At 41.5% G+C, this 19,619-nt stretch overlaps 1 protein-coding gene and 1 non-coding gene across 6 annotated transcripts in view; one reads left to right on the top strand and one right to left on the bottom strand.

Annotated features, from left to right (window-relative positions):
* Hs3st5 (heparan sulfate (glucosamine) 3-O-sulfotransferase 5) overlaps nt 1-19,619 on the bottom strand; it is a 327,808-nt gene that overhangs the window by 40,862 nt on the left and 267,327 nt on the right. The gene's annotated exons all lie outside the window — the stretch shown is intronic.
* Gm22554 lies at nt 17,605-17,751 on the top strand. Its single transcript, XR_003949090.1, has one exon. It is a non-coding gene; the product is annotated as a small nucleolar RNA SNORA48 (small nucleolar RNA).

Below are 19,619 nucleotides of genomic sequence, written 5' to 3'. Positions count from 1 at the left end.
CACTCGTCACTTTATGATATTGTATACAATTTTCTCTCTAATCGACTTAAATTCGTCTTCTTCTTTGTTCCTGGCTTTGTAAAAGAAAGTTCAAATGGACCTTTAACTACAGGAAACTAAATGCTTTCAACAACCATGTTAGCATAGATAGAAGTCTCACCCATAGTTTAGATGGGAACCAGCCCTGGCAAATGCCTGGCTGGTAGTCCTGTGAGAGCCTGCAGCAGGGAACCCAAGTAGACCATGCTAGGATTGCATCAAACTCAAGATCTTGTCTCTGCCTCCTAAGAGGCTGGTGACAGATGTGTGGGACTACATCTAATGATGCATGGATTATTTTAAATTTAATTTTATTTATTTATTTATTTTAGCTGTAACAAGAGTAAAGATTTCTTAAGCAGAATAGAAAATCAGTGTGATTTGGCTTGATCCCCCTCTTTTGTTGCTGTGTAAACAGTGAGAAGAGACTGTATTCTCTCAGCTGTCATGCTGAGATCCATAAGTCATTCTGGATTTCTGTCTGTTTCTTAGGATAAACACAGAGCATCTAAGTGCTCTACATACTCCCAGTCCTGGCTTCTTACTTGTTTCTTCCTTTCTATGCTGCATAGAAATGTCACCTCCAAAGAAGTGAGATGCAGACCTCACAATCCATGCCTTTCTTCAAGGCTGAAGGCTATGAGAGGCTCACATGGACCCACACAGTGAGATGGAGAGAAGCAAGAATTTTGTCAAGGACCGAAGAACACAGGATGGATGGGATGCTGTCCTGAGGAAGGGCAGTGTTTGGGCCTTTGCTCAGCCCCAGTTAATTCCACTGTTGCGCAGGCCATCAGTGGCCCAGAAATTACCTTGCTTTACTGCAGGTGCACTTTAAAAGCTCAAGTACCACTTCCTGCCTGAACTAAGTGTTAGCCCCAGCTTGGATCTTGTCTCCTCTCACCTGTCTAACACCAATTCCCTAAAATGAAAATCTGACTAATCCCACAATATTTCCAGTGGCATCCAAATAAATGAATCCACTCCAGTATAGTACTCAGAGGTTTTCCTTAGTCTGGGTGGCCCTTGTACCTCTCCACAGATTTCCTATGCTATGCAACCACCACACAGTCTATGTTTCTATAAGGCCCAGTGAAAAGTTATGCTATTTCTAGATTTCCATTCTTTCTGAAGTTGTTCCTCTCATGAGGCACGCTCTCACTCATCATGTGTTTGGCTACGTTCATCTTATTTTTTTATAGGCATACAGTAAGCCTCAGAAAGACTACACATTTTTTTTTTAAGTAGCAAATCTCTATATGACATCTGGGATGAGCACAAGGTGAGAAAGCATTCAGACTTCAGCATCTGAGCATTTGCACAGCGGACATTGTTATGGTTACACTTTTGTTGCCATTCTCTTGCCGATGTGTGTGAGATGTGGAGGAAATCAGCTTGGGCTAGGTAACTAAGTCCTCTGAGTATGTTTAGACATGAAAACTGATCTAACTGATGAGTAAGCAAAAGAATTAACCAAGGTTGGAAATTTACTAGGAATGTAGACGCCACTAGGGGGCTGTCTCATATCCCACAAATTCTGACCAACACTACAGGGTAACCAAATAATGAGGAATGGCTTTGTAACTGAAAGTATATGCCTTAGTCACATTACTGCTTGCATGTTCCCATAAAGCCTGAATATGTGACTTTATTATTTGAAGGTTTGCTAGAGTTAAGAATGTATTTGTGCTAAATAATTTAGCAATGCAATGTAAATATACCCCTGACAGAGAATGGTACACTGCTGTATTGCCCCCAGTCTCTTTGGCACAATAAAAACAAACAAAAAAACAAAACAAAACAAAACAAAAAAAAACCTCATCTAGCTTCTGATTACCTTTCTTCTTGAGTAATGCAAAGTAAAACAATTAAAAATTTCCCACTAGAACAATTCAGCCACATCAGCAGGTCTTTATTCGAAACACTCTTTACTGATATAAAATATTGATATATCTGCATATTGAGACATATAAATGCATATGCAATTGAGAATTGAGTTAGTTAATAACCATATGGAGTACGTTTTTAAGGCTGATGCTGGAAGAGGGTAACATGCTGTTAAGAATATTTCTCATCTGTTCTTAAGCAACTCAAAAGAAGGGTGTGTTTTAAACCTTTCCCCCTACAACATTTAACTGCATTTATGATATTCCTCATTACTAAGGAATGAACTATTAGTTGTTTATTTTCCTTTCTATATTATGATTTATTTTTGTTTCCACAGATTTTCAAATTTTAAGAATAATTCACTGTTTATTTGCTACTATCCTAAGATCTTGTGGCATAAACACATATTAAAAAACTGTGCATAGAACTATAGTGTCCTTTGTGCTCTGAAAAGTGTGAATTCTTAAAATCAAATAAATCAGGGTTATTTAAGTCCAGGGAATATTGGAGATGAGAAAAGCAAGGCATTTTCCCCTGGATTTTCCTTTTTAAATTATTTTTCTCCTTTTCTTTTTTTGTAGAATCTAGTAATATTCTTTGAGTTTGTTAATTACTAACAACTTCCATATTGAGTTTAACTCCATTCATAATGAAAAAAAAAGTCCTAGGGCAAATTTTTTAGCTTGGTAAATGATTCTTTTTTTTCTTTTTCATGTTTGTGATATATATATATATATATATATATATATATATATATATATATATACACACACACACACATATCACACACACATATATATACACATGTTCACATGTAGGAGTGTGTGGTGTGTGCATGTTTACAAATGAAAATGCATATATGGTGTGCATTTGTGCATGTACATTCACATGTGTGAGTGGGTATGTATGCGTGTTTATATGTGCAAGTGTCTGTGTACATGTTTACATGTACTAGACTATGTATTTGTGATTGTATACCATGTCCAGATGTGTGAGTGTTTGGTGTGCATGTATGTGGTGTATAAATGCACGTGCCCATGTGTAAGTGTGCATGTTAACATATGAAGAAGTGTGGGTGTGGTATATACATGTATGTATGCATTTCACTTAACTGTGTATGTGTGTGTGGTGTGTATACATGTTTGCATGTGAGAGTGTGATGTGAATGTATGTATGTATGTATGTATGTATGTTCACATGTGGGAATTGTGTTTGCATGTTTTTCTCTGTGTGTGTGTGTGTGTGTGTGTGGGTGGGTGTGGGTGTGTGTATGTTTGTGCTCATGTATGTGGCTATCAGAAGTTGATGTTGGGTATCCTCCTTGACCATTCCTTATTTTATTTACTGAGGTAAGATTTTTTTACTTAGCACTTGCACTGCCACCTGGGATCCTGTCTCTGGCTTTGAGCAATGGGACTGACCATCGGGGTTTCCAGCATTTATATGGGTCCTGGGGATCTGTACTCTGTTTTTGGGGGGGGGTTATATGCTTGTATTTGGTTTTAGTTTTACAAAGACCAATGCAAGACTTGCTTATATGTCACCTTCTTCAGCCCTCAAAAATATGAATATGTGTCCCAGAAGGCAAGACTGGGAACTAAGTAGCAGCAGTTGCTGTCAAACTCAAACTTTCTGCCAATCAAATAAAGAACACCCTAAAATGCTCAAGGTAGCTCATAGGTGGAGTTATGATCTTTTGCTTAAGCTGGTTATTTTTTTGGTTTTTTTTTCTTCAAAAGTTCTCTTGATAAAAATCTAGGTATTATAACATCAAACAGACAGACAAATAAACTGCCTATCCAAACAAACAAGATGAGGTAGCTAGCTAAATCCTTGAAAACACAAGGTAGGCATCATATCTGAAGGCAGAAATAAATGTCTAATCACTTACTGATACTGTATCGCATACACGGTACTGTATGCAGTTTCAGACTGCATGGACAGTGCACAGAAAATAATTTTCATTCATTGTCTCAGACACATCTGTACATAATATTTTGAAGCAATATTTGCATTAAAGAAGGAAAACTAAGAATTACTTAACAAATGGCTATATTAAGCAGCTATGTCAATCATAACACCAAAAGAGAAGTATTTCTTTTTATCTTGACCATGATTTTCTGAGTTAGTTTGAGAGTTTATCTTGAAATGAATAATTGTGTAATGCCATGGACACTCACTTTGGCGGTTTCAGTTACTACATGAGTTAGTGTGTTCCAGGAAGGAGAATTCATCTTGTATTTATGTATATACATACATATATATAATTGCATACTCACACACATATATGCATGGGTCCATATGGGTGCCTTTCTCCTTGAACAGTTTTGAAATCATGTACTTCTGATAACACAGTGAATTGCAATCCACAGTTTCCATCTTAACGGAGCTGATTGTGCTGTAGGAGTGTCTACAGCTATATATGACCACAAAGGTTGCCACCGCCCAGTGAATGACAGGCGGCAGAGATGCTAGTAGCTGGTCAAGAAATCATGACAGGCAAAATTGCCTGGCTCTGGCTTGCTTCATTTTGCCTAGAATGACTCCTCATCCCAGCCCCAGGGACATCCTGAAGACCTAAGGTCAGCAAATTCTTCTTATCTTAAGAGCTATATGCTAATTGCAAGTATCTTAAGACAGGGGCCTATTCCAAAAGTTTTATTGACTTAGGCCATGTGTCACACCATTCGCCTACCCGGCTTCTAGAAATGATAATTTCAAAGTTTTTACAAATTCAGCTGCTCCACACCCAAACCTTACAGATCCTAAAACCGAGACTATTGCCAAGATCCTTGGCTAATCAGGAGCAACAAAAAAAAAAAAAAAAAAAAATTGAAAAATGAACCTTTCTTTGTGAGTAAGTACCTAAGGCCCCCAAATCAAATTAGATAGATTTAGGTTTCCAAGCTATTGTTGAGGGGATGGCTAGGTCCCTTATTGGTTTATTAAAGTTTTTTTCTAATCCTAATAGTTATTACAAATAATCCACATATATTGGTGGGTGATGACCTCTTTCCTCTTCCACACTAACTTCCCATTCTAATTGCCTAATATTGGAGAGGACATATTGCCCAGCCGTGCCTAAACAGTAGAAATCCCTACAGATCTGACCCAAAGCTTCATGATTATTATAACTCCTGGCCCTTTCTCCTATTAGTCAATATTTGCAAGTGTCATAACCTATGAATAAGGAACAAATTGGAAAAGTTCTATCAGAAAAGAGAAAATAGGACTGTCTTTCTGTAGGCTAAAGGAGAAATAAAACCATTTTGTGGTTTCTAATCTATGCCGTCTTTGGCCTTTATTGTAGTTGTCTATGAAGAGCAGCCTCTATAAGTAAAATTATTCTTCTATGGTGGTTTTTGTCTTGAGGCATGAGATGAAAAGTCTTATATTAGGAAAATATGTATTTTGAGCTATGTACAACATATGTGCAACAGGCTAATTGGCAAGTATGTAGCATGCACCTATTCTCACACACTCCTCTCTTTGACACACAAACCTTTCATTTCCTCTTGAGTTTCTCCTGAACACAGGTACTCTGGGTCATTTCTTTCAAGCAGAGACTGCAGACAGTGAACTGACAATCCACTGCACCTCTGTTAAAGAGAGCATTTCTGATGTCTGGACATGTGTAGTCTTGTGGAAAAGAACCTTATTTCCCTCCTAGACAAGAGCAGCAGCATGGCTAGCAGTATTTCCCCAGAGATGGCCTGATTTAAAAAAAAAAATCGATATCAACTCTTGACACATTTTCATTTACATCAGCACATGACTTTCAGTCGGGGTACAAATCAATAGGCAGGCTTTTAACACTACTCAACTCTTTCTTCCTATCGCGCTGCAGCCGGGCCATTTGCCTTAACATACTATGTTTCTTCAGGAGCAAGTTTAACTGTTTTTTTTTTTTTTTTTCCTGTGACTAATCACAACAGCCTAAACTGAAACATTAATCACATGACCATTTCTTCATCACCACTTACAGCCAATTGACTTTTTACTTAGTGAAACCATTTGCAGAGACTGACAGTTATTCTAAAAGGGCCAAGGGGCAATGGAAAAAAGAAATATCTAGTTTTAATACATATGTGATATATGGTTTCTTAGGGTAACACTATGCTGGACAGTCATTACATGCCTCAGACTTTGTGGGAACTATCTACAGACAAGGTAGAGACTGAGACTCGTTTAAAATGGAAGTGTTATTGAGGGTCCTGGCATTTGCTCTGAGGACAATTAACCTGTTCTTTTTCTTTAAGCTACAAGTCGCAAAGGGTCACTAATGATTGGCAATGTGTTTTCTCTGACTTTTGAAAGCTGATTCTTTTTTTTTCTTTTGATTTTCAAGCTAGCTTAAAAATTCACTTAGATCTGAGGCCACACGAGCCTGACAACCTCTGCAGTATTGGCAGGCTTCAGTAAATGTAACAAGTAGTTCATTACTGTGGTAACTCAGATTTCTAAATAATGAATCAAATTCGTACATTATTCAGAACCCGCAACGGGGTTATTAAGCTGAATAAGCAGGGCCTTGCAGAGGTTTACAGCATATTTATCTAGGGCAGTTCCCCAGCACCAAAGAAGCTTGCTTTAGAAATATCTGAAAAGGCGACCTCCTATATCGCATCACATTCTATCTGCAATGGTATCTTTTAAGAGTCCTGCTCAGTAAGATGTCGGTCGCCCCCGATGGTCCCCCAGAGCTCTCTGTTGATGAGTGCTGAGTGTGGAATGTTCCCCCTGTTGCTTTACAGGCCTGTAAGTATGTGAAAGAAACAAAGCTATCTTTAGGAGGGACAGCTTTGGGTGTTTCCTCTACTGCCTCCATGCTCTGGTATATGTATGAACTAGAGGTTTGCATGTAGCTGTACTTAGGCCATCTGACGTCAGATCTGGAACATTTGCAGCACACAAGAGGTGTGGACTCTCTGAGATATGGCATTGACATGCAGCAGATCTGTTGGCATCAGGAGAACCCACTACTACTCCTCGTCTGTCTTCCTGTCTTCCTACTCCTGAGAATGAGTGCTGCTGTTCCAGATGTTTGGACATCACCATGACAGGTGTCTTATGCCTGTGCACCTTGCATGAATGAAGGAAAATGATGGCTGAGATAACTTAAGGTTATAAACCTTAACTTCAGTAAATACTCCCCAGGAATTATATATTACATATATGGCCTCAGGACTTAGGTGTTATTTATTTCCCCATTTGGCAAGCTCAGTTTACAGCACTCAATGCATGTGTCTAAAAGTAACACAATTTACGCTTAGTTCAACTCAATCATTAAAGTTGTATCGCCATGCCAACATGCCTCATCTTAGCTGTGGCTATATGTAAGAAGTCTGCCTTCTTTTTTTTTTTTTTTTCTTTTTTTTTTTATTAGGTATTTTCCTCGTTTACATTTTCAATGCTATCCCAAAGGTCCCCCATACCCACCCCCCCAATCCCCTACCCACCCACTCCCCCTTTTTGGCCCTGGCATTCCCCTGTACTTGGGCATATAAAGTTTGCAAGTCCAAACAGGCATCTTTGAACTGCAGACTATGCAAGGCTTCTCTTCCTCTGGGAAACAGAAGTAGTCAGTCCAGGATAGATATTTTCTTTAAAAAGCCCAACTCATTTTTCCCCCCTTGGGATTGCACACATCCTCATGCCTAAGTTTTTGTGAAGGATTTTTAAAACAGTTTTTCAGCTCACCTTAACATCCAGTGCTGCCCTAGTAAGCAGCGTGAGTATGTTTGGAAAAGAACCAAATAGCATATGCTACGACCTCAGCCTCTGATGGCTTCCATTCTTATCCCTGAATCTTGTGACTTAGCTCTCTATTAAGGCCTTCTTATAAAGCAATATTTAAGAGGCAGAATACAGTGATTTTTTTTTAGATGTTTAATAAACATATATATTATGTTTATTTATTTTTAGATATTTTCTTTATTTACATTTCAAATGCTATACCCAAAGCCCCCTATACCCTCCCCCAACTCTGCTCCCCAACCTACCCACTCCTGCTCCCTGGCCCTGGCATTCCCCTGTTCTGGGGCATAAGATCTCCCCAAGTCCAAAGGCCTCTCCTCCCATTGATGGCTAACTAGGCCCTCTGCTACATATAAAACTAGAGACATACCTCTGGGTGGGGGCGGGTACTGGTGAGTTTATATTGTTGTTCCTCCTTTGGGTTGCAGACCCCTTTAGCTTCTTGGGTACTTTATCTAGATCCTTCATTGGGGCCCTGTGCTCCATAGATGACTGTGAGCATTCACTTCTGTATTTGTCAGACACTGGCATAGCCTCACAAGAGAGAACTATATCAGGGTCCTGTCAGCAAAATCTTGTTGGCATATGCAATAGTGTCTGGGTTTGGTTATTGTATATGGGATGGATCGCCGGTTAGGGTAGGCTGGATGGTCCTTCCTTCTGTGTCAGATCCAAACTTTGTCCCTGTAACTCCTTCCATGGGTATTTTGTTCCCCATTCTAAGAAGAAGCAAAGTTTCCACACTTTGGTCTTCCTTATTCTTGATTTTCTTGTGTTTTGCAAATTGTATCTTGGGTATTCTAAGTTTCTGGACTAATATCCACTTATCAGTGAATGCATATCATGTGTGTTCTTTTGTGATTGGGCTACCTCACTCAGGATGATATCCTCCAGATCCATCCATTTTCCTAAGGATTTCATGAATTCATTGTTTTTAATAGCTGAGTAGTACGCCATTGTGTAAATGTGCCACATTTTTTTTTGTATCCCTCTGTTGAGTTCTTTCCAGCTTCTAGCCATTATAAATAAGGCTGCTATGAACATAGTGGAGCATTTGTCCTTATTACAAGTTGGAACATTTTTGGGTATATGCCCAGTAGAGGTATTGCTGGATCTTCTGGTAGTACTATGTCCAATTTTCTGATGAACCGCCAGACTGATTTCCAGAGTGGTGGTACAAGCTTGCAATCCCACCAGCAGTGGAGGAGTGTTCCTCTTTCTCCACATCCTCGCCAGCATCTGCTGTCACCTGAATTTTTGATCTTAGCCATTCTGACTGGTGTGAGGTGGAATTTCAGGGTTGTTTTGATTTGCATTTTCCTGATGATTAAGGATGTTTTCAGATGCTTCTCAGCCATTTGGTATTCCTCAGTTGAGAATTCTTTGTTTAGCTCTGTGCCCCATTTTTTAATAGTGTTATTTGATTTTCTGGAATCCAGTTACTTGAGTTCTTTATATATATTGGATATTAGTCCCCTATCTGATCTAGGATTGGTAAAGATGCTTTCCCAATCTGTTGGTGGTCTTTTTGTCTTATTGATAGTGTCCTTTGCCTTACAAAGCTTTGCAATTTTATGAGATCCCATTTGTCGATTCCCAATCTTACAGCACAAGCCATTGTTTTTCTGTTCAGGAATTTTTCCCCCTGTGCCCATATCTTCGAGGCTTTCCCCCACTTTCTCCTCTATAAGTTTCAGTGTCTCTGGTTTTATGTGGAGTTCCTTGATCCACTTAGACTTGAGCTTCTTACAAGGAGATAGGAATGAATCAATTTGAATTCTTCTACATGATAACTGCCAGTTGAGCCAGCACCATTTGTTGAAAATGCTGTCTTTTCTTCCCCACTGGATGGATTTAGCTCCTTTATCAAAGATAAAGTGACCATAGGTGTGTGGGTTCATTTCTGGGTCTTTAATTCTATTGCATTGGTCTACCTGTCTGTCACTGTACCAGTACCATGCAGTTTTTGTCACAATTGCTCTGTAGTACAGCTTGATGCCAGGCATGGTGATTCCAACAGAGGTTTTTTGATCATTGAGAAGAGTTTTTGCTATCCTAGGGTTTTTTTTTTTTTTTTTTTTTATTCCAGATGAATTTGCAAATTGCAAATTGCCCTTTCTAACTCAATGAAGAATTGAGTTGGAATTTTGATGGGGATTGCATTGAATCTGTAGATTGCTTTTGGCAAGATAGCCATTTTTACTATATTGATCCTGCCAATTCATGAGCATGGGAGATCTTTCCATTTTCTGAGATCTTTGATTTCTTTCTCCAGAGACGTGAAGTTCTTATCATACAGATCTTTCACTTCCTTAGTTAGGGTCACATCAAGGTATTTTATATTATTTGTGACTATTGTGAGGGGTGTTGTTTCCCTAATTTCTTTCACAGCCTGTTTATCCTTTGTGTAGAGAAAGGCCACTGATTTGTTTGAGTTAATTTTATATCCAGCTATTGCACTGAAGCTGTTTATCAGGCTTAGGAGTTCTCTGGTGGAATTTTTAGGATCACTTATATATACTATCATATTATGTGCAAATACTGATATTTTGACTTCTTACTTTCCAATTTGTATCCCCTTGATCTTTTGTCGTCTAGTTGCTCTAGGTAGGACTTCGAGTACTATATTGAATAAGTAGGGAGAAAGTGGGGAGCCTTGTCTAGTCCCTGGTTTTAGTGGGATTGCTTCCAGCTTCTTTCCTTTTAGTTTGATGTTGGCTACTGGTTTGCTGTAGATTACTTTGATTATATTTCAGTATGGGCCTTGATTTCCTGATCTTTCCAAGACTTCTATCATGAATGGGTGTTGTATTTTGTCAAATGTTTTCTCAGCATATGACTAGGTGATCATGTGTTTTTTGACTTTGAGTTTGTTTATATAGTGGATGACGTTGATGGATTTCCATATATTGAACCATCCCTGCATCCCTGGAATGAAGCCTACTTGGTCAGGATGGATGATTGTTTTGATATGTTCTTCGATTCGGTTTGTGAGAACTTTATTGAGTATTTTTGCATCAATATTCATAAGGGAAATTGGTCTGAAGTTCTCTTTGTTGGGTCTTTATGTGGTTTAGGTATCAGAGTAATTGTGGCTTCATAGAATGAATTGGGTAGAGTACCTTCTGTTTTTGTTTATTGGAATAGTTTGAGGAGAATTGGAATGAGGTCTTCTTTGAAGGTCTAATAGAACTGTGCACTAAACCGGGCATTTTTTGGTTGGGAGACTATTAATGACTGCTTCTATTTCTTTAGAGGATATGGGACTCTTTAGATCGTTAATCTGATTCTGACTTAACTTTTGTATCTGGTATCTCTCTAGAAATTTGTCCATTTCATCCAATTTTTCCAGTTTTGTTGAGTATAGCCTTTTGTAGTAGGATCTGATGAATTTTTGGATTGCCTCATGTTCTGTTGTTATGTCTCCCTTTTCATTTTTGATTTTGTTAATTAGGATACTGTCCCCATGCCCTCTAGTTAGTCTGGTTAAGGTTTTATCTATCTTGTTGATTTTCTCAAAGAACCAGCTCATGATTTGATTGATTCTTTGAATCTTTCCTTTTGTTTCCACATGGTTGATTTTAGCCCTGACTTTGATTATTTCCTGCAGTCTACTCCTGTTGGGAGAATTTGCTTCCTTTTGTTCCAGAACTTTTACTTGTGATGTCAAGCTGCTTGTGTATGCTGTCTCTAGTTTCTTTTTGAGGCACTCAGAGCTATTAATTTTCCTCTTAGGACTGCTTCATTGTGTCCCATATGTTTGGGTATGTTGTAGCTTCATTGTCATACATATATTAATTTTAACATGCCTTGAAATTATATAATAAACAAACCAATCTATGATTTTATGGACATCAGTTTTTGCATGAGACTGAAATAAGTACAAAGGGGATGATGAAAATTGGGATGATTTAAAGTGAAAGATATTTTGGTAAAGATTTAGTTTGTGTGTGTGAGTGCTTGTATGTGTACCACATGCTTGCAATGACTGTAGAGGCCAGAAGGGGACAGTATAACCCTCGGATTTGGAGGTGCAGGTTGTTATGCCACCATGTAAGTAAGGGGAATTTAACTGTCCTCTGGAAGAGCAGCAAATGCTTTGAACAGCAGATCCATCTTTCCAGCCCCACAGAGAAATTATTTTCTAAATAGAGTGTAGGGTAAGAAAATATCTGGACACTCTTCACTACTGAATATAAAGAGAACATTTGCAAGTAATTGCACAGTGAGTTCAGAGATCATGGTAGTCTGTTATTTGGGAGAGGGAGACGGAGAGGGAGAAGGAGATGGAGAGGGAGAGGGAGAGGGAGAGGGAGAGGGAGAGGGAGAGGGAGAGGGAGAGGGAGAGGGAGAGGGAGAGGGAGAGGGAGAGGGAGAGGGAGAGGGAGAGGGAGAGGGAGGAGAGGGAAATCCACTTGACTTTGTCTCTGCAATGTTGGGCTTGAAAGTGTATATTACCACACATGGCTTATATTTTCTTTCTTTTTTTTTTTTTTGCAGGGTGGTAGAGATTATATTTTTTTCCATTTTTTATTAGGTATTTAGCTCATTTACATTTCCAATGCTATACCAAAAGTCCCCCATTCCCACCCACCCCCACTCCCCTACTCACACACTCCCCCTTTTTGGCCCTGGCGTTTCCCTGTACTGGGGCATATAAAGTTTGCAAGTCCAATGGGCCTCTCTTTCCAGTGATGGCTGACTAGGCCATCTTTTGATACATATGCAGCTAGAGTCCAGAGCTCCGGGGTACTGGTTAGTTCATAATGTTGTTCCAGCTATAGGGTTGCAGATCCCTTTAGCTCCTTGGCTACTTTCTCTAGCTCCTCCATTGGGAGCCCTGTGATCCATCCATTAGTTGACTGTGAGCATCCACTTCTGTGTTTGCTAGGTCCCGGCATAGTCTCACAAGAGACAGCTACATCTGGGTCCTTTCAATAAAATCTTGCTAGTGTATGCAATGGTGTCAGCGTTTGTATGCTGATTATGGGGTGGATCCCTGGATATGGCAGTCTCTACATGGTCCATCCTTTCATCTCAGCTCCAAACTTTGTCTCTGTAACTCCTTCCATGGGTGTTTTGTTCCCAATTCTAAGGAAGGGCATAGTGTCTACACTTTAGTCTTCTCATTCTTCTTGAGTTTCATGTGTTTAGCAAATTGTATCTTATATCTTGGGTATCCTAGGTTTGGGGCTAATATCCACTTATCAGTGAGTACATATTGTGTGAGTTCCTTTGTGAATGTGTTACCTCACTCAGGCTGATGCCCTCCAGGTCCATCCATTTGGCTAGGAATTTCATAAATTCATTCTTTTTAATAGCTGAGTAGTACTCCATTGTGTAGATATACCACATTTTCTGTATCCATTCCTCTGTTGAGGGGCATCTGGGTTCTTTCCAGCTTCTGGCTATTATAAATAAGGCTGCTATGAACATAGTGGAGCATGTGTCCTTCTTACCCGTTGGGGCATCTTCTGGATATATGCCCAGGAGAGGTATTGCTGGATCCTCCGGTAGTACTATGTCCAATTTTCTGAGGAACCACCAGACTGATTTCCAGAGTGGTTGTATGTTAGGAGCAGGTGTGGCGGCAGTCCTAAAGGCGCCAGGGACTGCAGCTAAGTCATATGACTTGCACCTGACTTCCTCATATAAGACACAAACATCTTGAGTGCTGCGCAGGTGTACCAGGATACAGGTGAATCCAATTTGGTGGAGATTTGCCCCTGCTGCCCTGATTAGCTGAAGCCTCGTGACTGGCGAGGGGGTGTGGCCTGCTGTGCGTGGATGGGAACTGAGAGTATATAAGAGTGAGAGGCCCGGGTTAGAGGGAGGATTATTATTCGAGAGAGGATTACTATTAGTGGGGGAGATATAAACAAGGGAGATATAAAAACAAGGGAGATATAAAAACAAGGGAGATATAAAAACAAGGGAGATATAAACAAGGGAGATATATGGAGAAAGAAGAAACAGGACTGAATAAATGTGTGCAGAAGGATCCTGTAGCAGCGTCGTTCTTCCTGGCCTGTTGAGCGCGCGCAACAAGTGGTGCCGAAACCCGGGACAGGACGAGAAGACCTGGGACGAGAAGACCTGGGACGAGAAAACCCGGGAAAAGAAACATCTTCAGGCAAGAGCGAAGACCCCCTGCTACAGGGAGGATTCAGAACTGCATCACGGGGAAGGAGTGGTTAATAAAAGTTCCCGTAAAACAGACTGTTGAGAAGGATCTGGCGTGGATTCAGAACTCTTCAGCTGGGGAACGGTACTGATGAAGAGAAAGAAGAAAGATGAAGACTGAATAAACTGCTGTTAGAAGGACTGGTGGTCGCATCGTTCTTGCTGGTCGAGAGCGGGCGCGACAATTGGTGGCCCGTACGGGGAACCGACTCCCCCACTGAGTTCAGAACTTTCAGCAGTCAGTGGTTGCTGGCAGGGTAAGTTCACGGTGAGTGAAACTTGCGACCCCAGGAGTTTGGGAAGGACCTCGGATAAAGTAGAGGTGAGCATAAAGTTGCCAGGAAGTAGGCACAAAGTAACCCAGGAGTTTGGGAAGGACCTCCGATAAAATAGAGGCGAATATAACGTTGCCAGGAAGCAGGTACAAGGTAACTAAAGGTTCATGGCTTTGGGACAAGTTAAGGTTCCCGGTTTGGGGACAAGTTAAGGAACTATGATAAGCTCAGTGTAGTGATCAATAGATCCTCGCTGTGTAGTTATGCTTTTTTCTCCCATTGACCCTTTGTGGGTAGGTCTGATAGTTTTGGTCTTGTTTGTTCTGATATATGGACTCTGTTACTGTTTGAAACTGTGTGTAGAGGCAGTCAAGACAGGTCAGAAAATCCTTAAAGAGCAACAAGAAAGTATGTCGGAAGAGGAGAAGGGCTTAAAAAGAAAAAGGAAAAAGAAAGGAGACATAGTGTTATCAGGTGGACAGAAAGGACAAAATAAAAGAGCCGAGGTGGAGGAGGAAGGCGAATTAGCTTTTGCGCCGCCTCCCTATGCCTCCTCAGCATCCACCTGTAGGTGGACCTTCTGTCCGGAGATTTGGAGAGGATCGAGTAGATCCGGTGTTGACGTGGGTGAGAGGGTCTGTTTGTGTGTTTCCACAGGACCAGAGGGAACCTCTTTGGGTGCTGGAGAGATTGGTGAGACGCTACAAGAATGAGGCTCCTGATCCAGTTGCCCCTGTGGATGTGGTGGATGATCCCACAAGCACAAAGGATGGAGCCGAGATGAGAGATCCTTTCGGTATTCCAGAAGCCGATACCAGCTCGACATGACGTTCAAATTTTTCCACGCTTTTTGATCCCTGAATTCCCCTTAAAGAGATAGCCCCTCTGGCTATCTATCCCTTGCTTCAGGGAAGATGAGCGGGGATGAGAGCCCTGGGATGTATGCTTGTTATAGTGTGTGTGTGTGTTTTGTGTTGGGCACATGTGTTAGGTGCAGAGTGTGCAGGCCCGCACTTTCGCCATGGTAGCATAGGCTTTTGCTGCAGTGGAGGCGGGACAATCTCCTCAGATTCGGTTTGCCGCTCTAAAAGAAATAATGCTGCTTTATGCCATGGGTTGTGAGGCTAAGCACTGCACAGAGGATAGCTTGCTGTTGGCATCCTGTGGAAGGTATGTCTGATTGCATGAAGGTTCAGTGTCCTAGTTCCCTTCCCTCAGGAAAAACGACACGGGAGCTGGCCAAGACCTCTCTGGGTGATGAGCCTAAGGGATGGTTTTGTGTAGGGCCCCTATGCTTGCACACTGGGGATCAGACCTCTACCTTCACCCATGAGGCTTGCTTGCAGCAATTAAGATCTGGCCATAGGTTAATTAACATCCTGGCCTTTTGATGCACCTGCCGCAAGCAAAACACAATCTCCCCAGGAGTGGCTTGGCATGATTGAGAGGTAGTCAGTGATAAGACTCCCTGGGCATGTCACCAACCTAAGACAGGGATCAAACCAATGCTGTTTGTCACCCAAGGACGGGTAAGGGGCATGGCTGCGGGGGGCTATCTACAGACATTCTCTCTGCCAGAAAAGAAAAAAGGGGGAGATGTTAGGAGCAGGTGTGGCGGCAGTCCTAAAGGCGCCAGGGACTGCAGCTAAGTCATATGACTTGCACCTGACTTCCTCATATAAGACACAAACATCTTGAGTGCTGCGCAGGTGTACCAGGATACAGGTGAATCCAATTTGGTGGAGATTTGCCCCTGCTGCCCTGATTAGCTGAAGCCTCGTGACTGGCGAGGGGGTGTGGCCTGCTGTGCGTGGATGGGAACTGAGAGTATATAAGAGTGAGAGGCCCGGGTTAGAGGGAGGATTATTATTCGAGAGAGGATTACTATTAGTGGGGGAGATATAAACAAGGGAGATATAAAAACAAGGGAGATATAAAAACAAGGGAGATATAAAAACAAGGGAGATATAAACAAGGGAGATATATGGAGAAAGAAGAAACAGGACTGAATAAATGTGTGCAGAAGGATCCTGTAGCAGCGTCGTTCTTCCTGGCCTGTTGAGCGCGCGCAACAGTTGTACAAGCCTGCAATCCCACCAACAATGGAGGAGTGTTCCTCTTTCTCCACATCCACGCCAGCATCTGATGTCACCTGAATGGCTTATATTTTCAATAGCTTGTTTGATGCTCTAATTGCCAAATGAAGCCTATGTATTTTTATTTTTTTCATATTGAAAAGTCCTGCTATACAAAACATGGTGGGGTTTTGGCTTTTACTTTGAAAATATAGGGATTTCTTTATGGTTTTTCTAATCTCCCGGCAAGCAAGTAAGAGGGCATGGAAATGTACTCTATTCCTCCAACAGTTGCTAAGAGCTAGAGATATGTGTGCATTCAGATACCCAGTGAACAGACACATTTCCCCTCTAGTGAACAAGTGTACTTTGAAGTTGGGTTTTGTGCTAAGAGAATTCACTGTCTCTTTCCTGAGTACAGGGAGTGATAAATTAGCACTACCTATATTTTAACTCCAGCCCTACAGCTACTATACTATGGGCATTTTCTTTAAGTCTGCCCAGCTTTAGCATTTCCCAGCATTCCTCTAAATTCCACTACTCTCTGGGGCCTGCACTTGGCCTCATGTCAATAGATTTCTTCAGCACTCGTGAACAAGACTGATTTCATTTTAGTTCTCCACTAGGCTTTGTTTGGCTCAATGGAGGTCAGAGCATGCTCTATGGAGACCAGAGGTGTTCACCTGGAAAAGTCAGTTCTGCTTCTCTGACTGCCACTGACCTTTGACGAATGTCTACACAAAGAAAATAAAGCATACTTTGTCACTCAGATTACTCACAGACTAAAGTTCATGTCATCATAGCATTTTTGTGGCTTTGAAGATTATCTTCCCCAGGTCAGACTTAGTTTACATCCAAACCTTATTTTAACCTTTTAATCCATTGCCTTTGAAACCATAACAGACCTTGGAGTGCATACTCTGAGATCCTGCTCATCCCCACAACCTTCAAGAGCATTATCCAAAAACTCCATATCAGAGACAGATAAGAAGAGTCAGTGTGAACAACCCAGTGAGTTTAGAGAAGTATGATCCTTCTTGGTTGTCAAAGCTTCAAGATCAACAGAATTATTGTGAGTAAAAATTAGTTTGCAAGATAGACATATTATGGATATATTAGGAAAAGAAGACAGGATCTTGAATACCGATGGTCAACTCAGGAGAGCTGAAATGCAGCATCCTCCCACCAAAGGCCTCCTAACAACACAAGCTAAAGAATGCAACTGAGATTTTCATTAAAACATACTTCAGCTGATATGTACTACTTCGGGTTACCCCCAGGCATTTGCTACCTTTTAGAAGCATACACACGAAAAACAGTTCACTTATCCTCTTTTACATGAGTCAAGCATAATTCTACAACATTCATTCACTAAAAGTTTGTATTTGCGCCCCTGGAAATGGGCAAAGAGACAACTTGGTGTTGTTGTTGTTGTTCTTACATCAGTCAGGGGCAGAACAGATGTCAGTCCTTTGTTCACACTAGCTTGATGCCTGGTTTGGTAGATCAAGCTGTTCTATGCCTAGGACACATCAAATCAAATCAAATCAAATCAAATCACATCACATCACATCACATCACATCACATCATATCATATCATATCATATCATATCAAATCAAATCCAGGTAACACAGCTCAGGAGAAGGAGGATAGACAGAGACATGTTTTTCCACCATGACATGAGGTGTAGCTGAGGAAAGATGCTCACAGATCCTTTATCCCATGGCAAGTGCAGGCCATAGACATACCAAGCCCTGCCTACTACCATGCAGTGCAGCTCAGAACTAGGCAGACAGAGACCCGCAGACCACCATGCCACCCACAGATCTACCCTCTGGCCCACAATACAGGCAGGCCAAGATGGGACAGGAGACACAGGCTTACCATCATGCCACACAGCTCTGCTTCTCACTAGAGTAGACCCAGAACCTCACCCATACTGCAGAGCACAACAGAACTGACCCTGGTGGTGTTAAGCTGCCCTGAGGGTGAGAGTGGGAGAGCTGGCTCTGCCACTTGTCTGCCATGAGGTAGTATGGTGTGGAAGTTATTACCCCCCCGCCCCCACCCTCCAGCCTTCACGTCTTGCCACCAGCAACAATTGGGAGAGCTGACTCTAAGGCCATGAAAGCAGGAGATCGGACTCTGCCACCGCTTTGGTTGTAGCACTCAGGAGAGCAGGCCGTGCACCTTGCCTGGACAACACAATGGAGCCAGCCCTGGTGGTGAAGGCCTGGTGAGCCAGTATCAAGTGTGTGAGACCAGGAAAGCCGTCCCAGTCCCTCACAGGCTGCAGCACTTGAGAGTGTGGGCCCCACCCCTCTACAGTGAAGCAGAATAGAGCTGACTCTAGAGGCATGGGGTATATCCAGTGAGCTAGCCCAAGGGCATGAGAGCAGGAGAGATGATTTTGCCTCCTGTCAATGCTGGCCAGGTATCCTAGCTAAGAGCATGTGAGAGAGGTTGCCCTGGTGGTATGGATAAGGGAGGGCTGGCTTGCTGACGAGCTTGACTCTCATCTGGGTTCAGATACAGGGGATGAACTGTCCCATCCTAAAATCTATTACATCTTGGAATGACTGGGATGCATGAAAGGGCTAGTCCTGCTGATCCAAAGCCAAAGGATCTCCATGACACAAGGCAGCAACGGGATGACCTCAAAGAATCCCAGGGGAGTCCTGGTGAGGATCCAATATTGATGGTTTCACAGATGCCAGAGATCTCAAAGCAGACCAGTGACTAACTGAAATGAACGTTTGCAAGTGAAGATGTGTGGATAGAGGGAGATACTGCGGAACACATTGTGACATACTACAGCTTCCATGACAAGATGTTTTGTATGCTTTGTTTTTGTCAGGGTGTATGTTTTTTTATTTTGGGGGGGAGGTTGCAAGGGTGAAGGGTGGATATAAGGGGATGGGGGAATTAGTGAAATTGGGGTACAAGATGTAAAACTGACAAGGGATCAATAAAAAGTTTGAAAAAAATTGGTTGAATCTTCAATATCACACTATTTTGTGTATTTGATACTGCACATTTATCCAGTGAAATATAGCCATAAGCAATATTTCCTCTATGAAAAACTTCTCTTTTTCATCACACAAAAAAATTGACAAAAATTAATATTCAGTGAATTGTGGAGACTTACCTTTCGAATCACGACTGAATAGATCTTCCTTGGGATGATTGTGTAAACTTGACATAACCATAGCTGGACTGGTTTTTGAAGTTACATATTTTTATATGTAAGAGCATTTTTACTGAATGTATATGTGTGAGTCACATTTGTCTTGGTTCCTGAGGGGGCCACAGGAGGGCACTGGATCCACTGGAACTAAAATTATAGATGTTTGTGTGCTGTCATTGCTGGGAGCCAAATTGTGCTCTCAAAGAGCAGTGAG

Source organism: Mus musculus, chromosome 10 (assembly GCF_000001635.26).
Source record: "Mus musculus strain C57BL/6J chromosome 10, GRCm38.p6 C57BL/6J".
Classification (NCBI taxonomy): Eukaryota; Metazoa; Chordata; class Mammalia; order Rodentia; family Muridae; genus Mus; species Mus musculus.
This window is presented reverse-complemented; position numbering and strand designations above follow the sequence as displayed.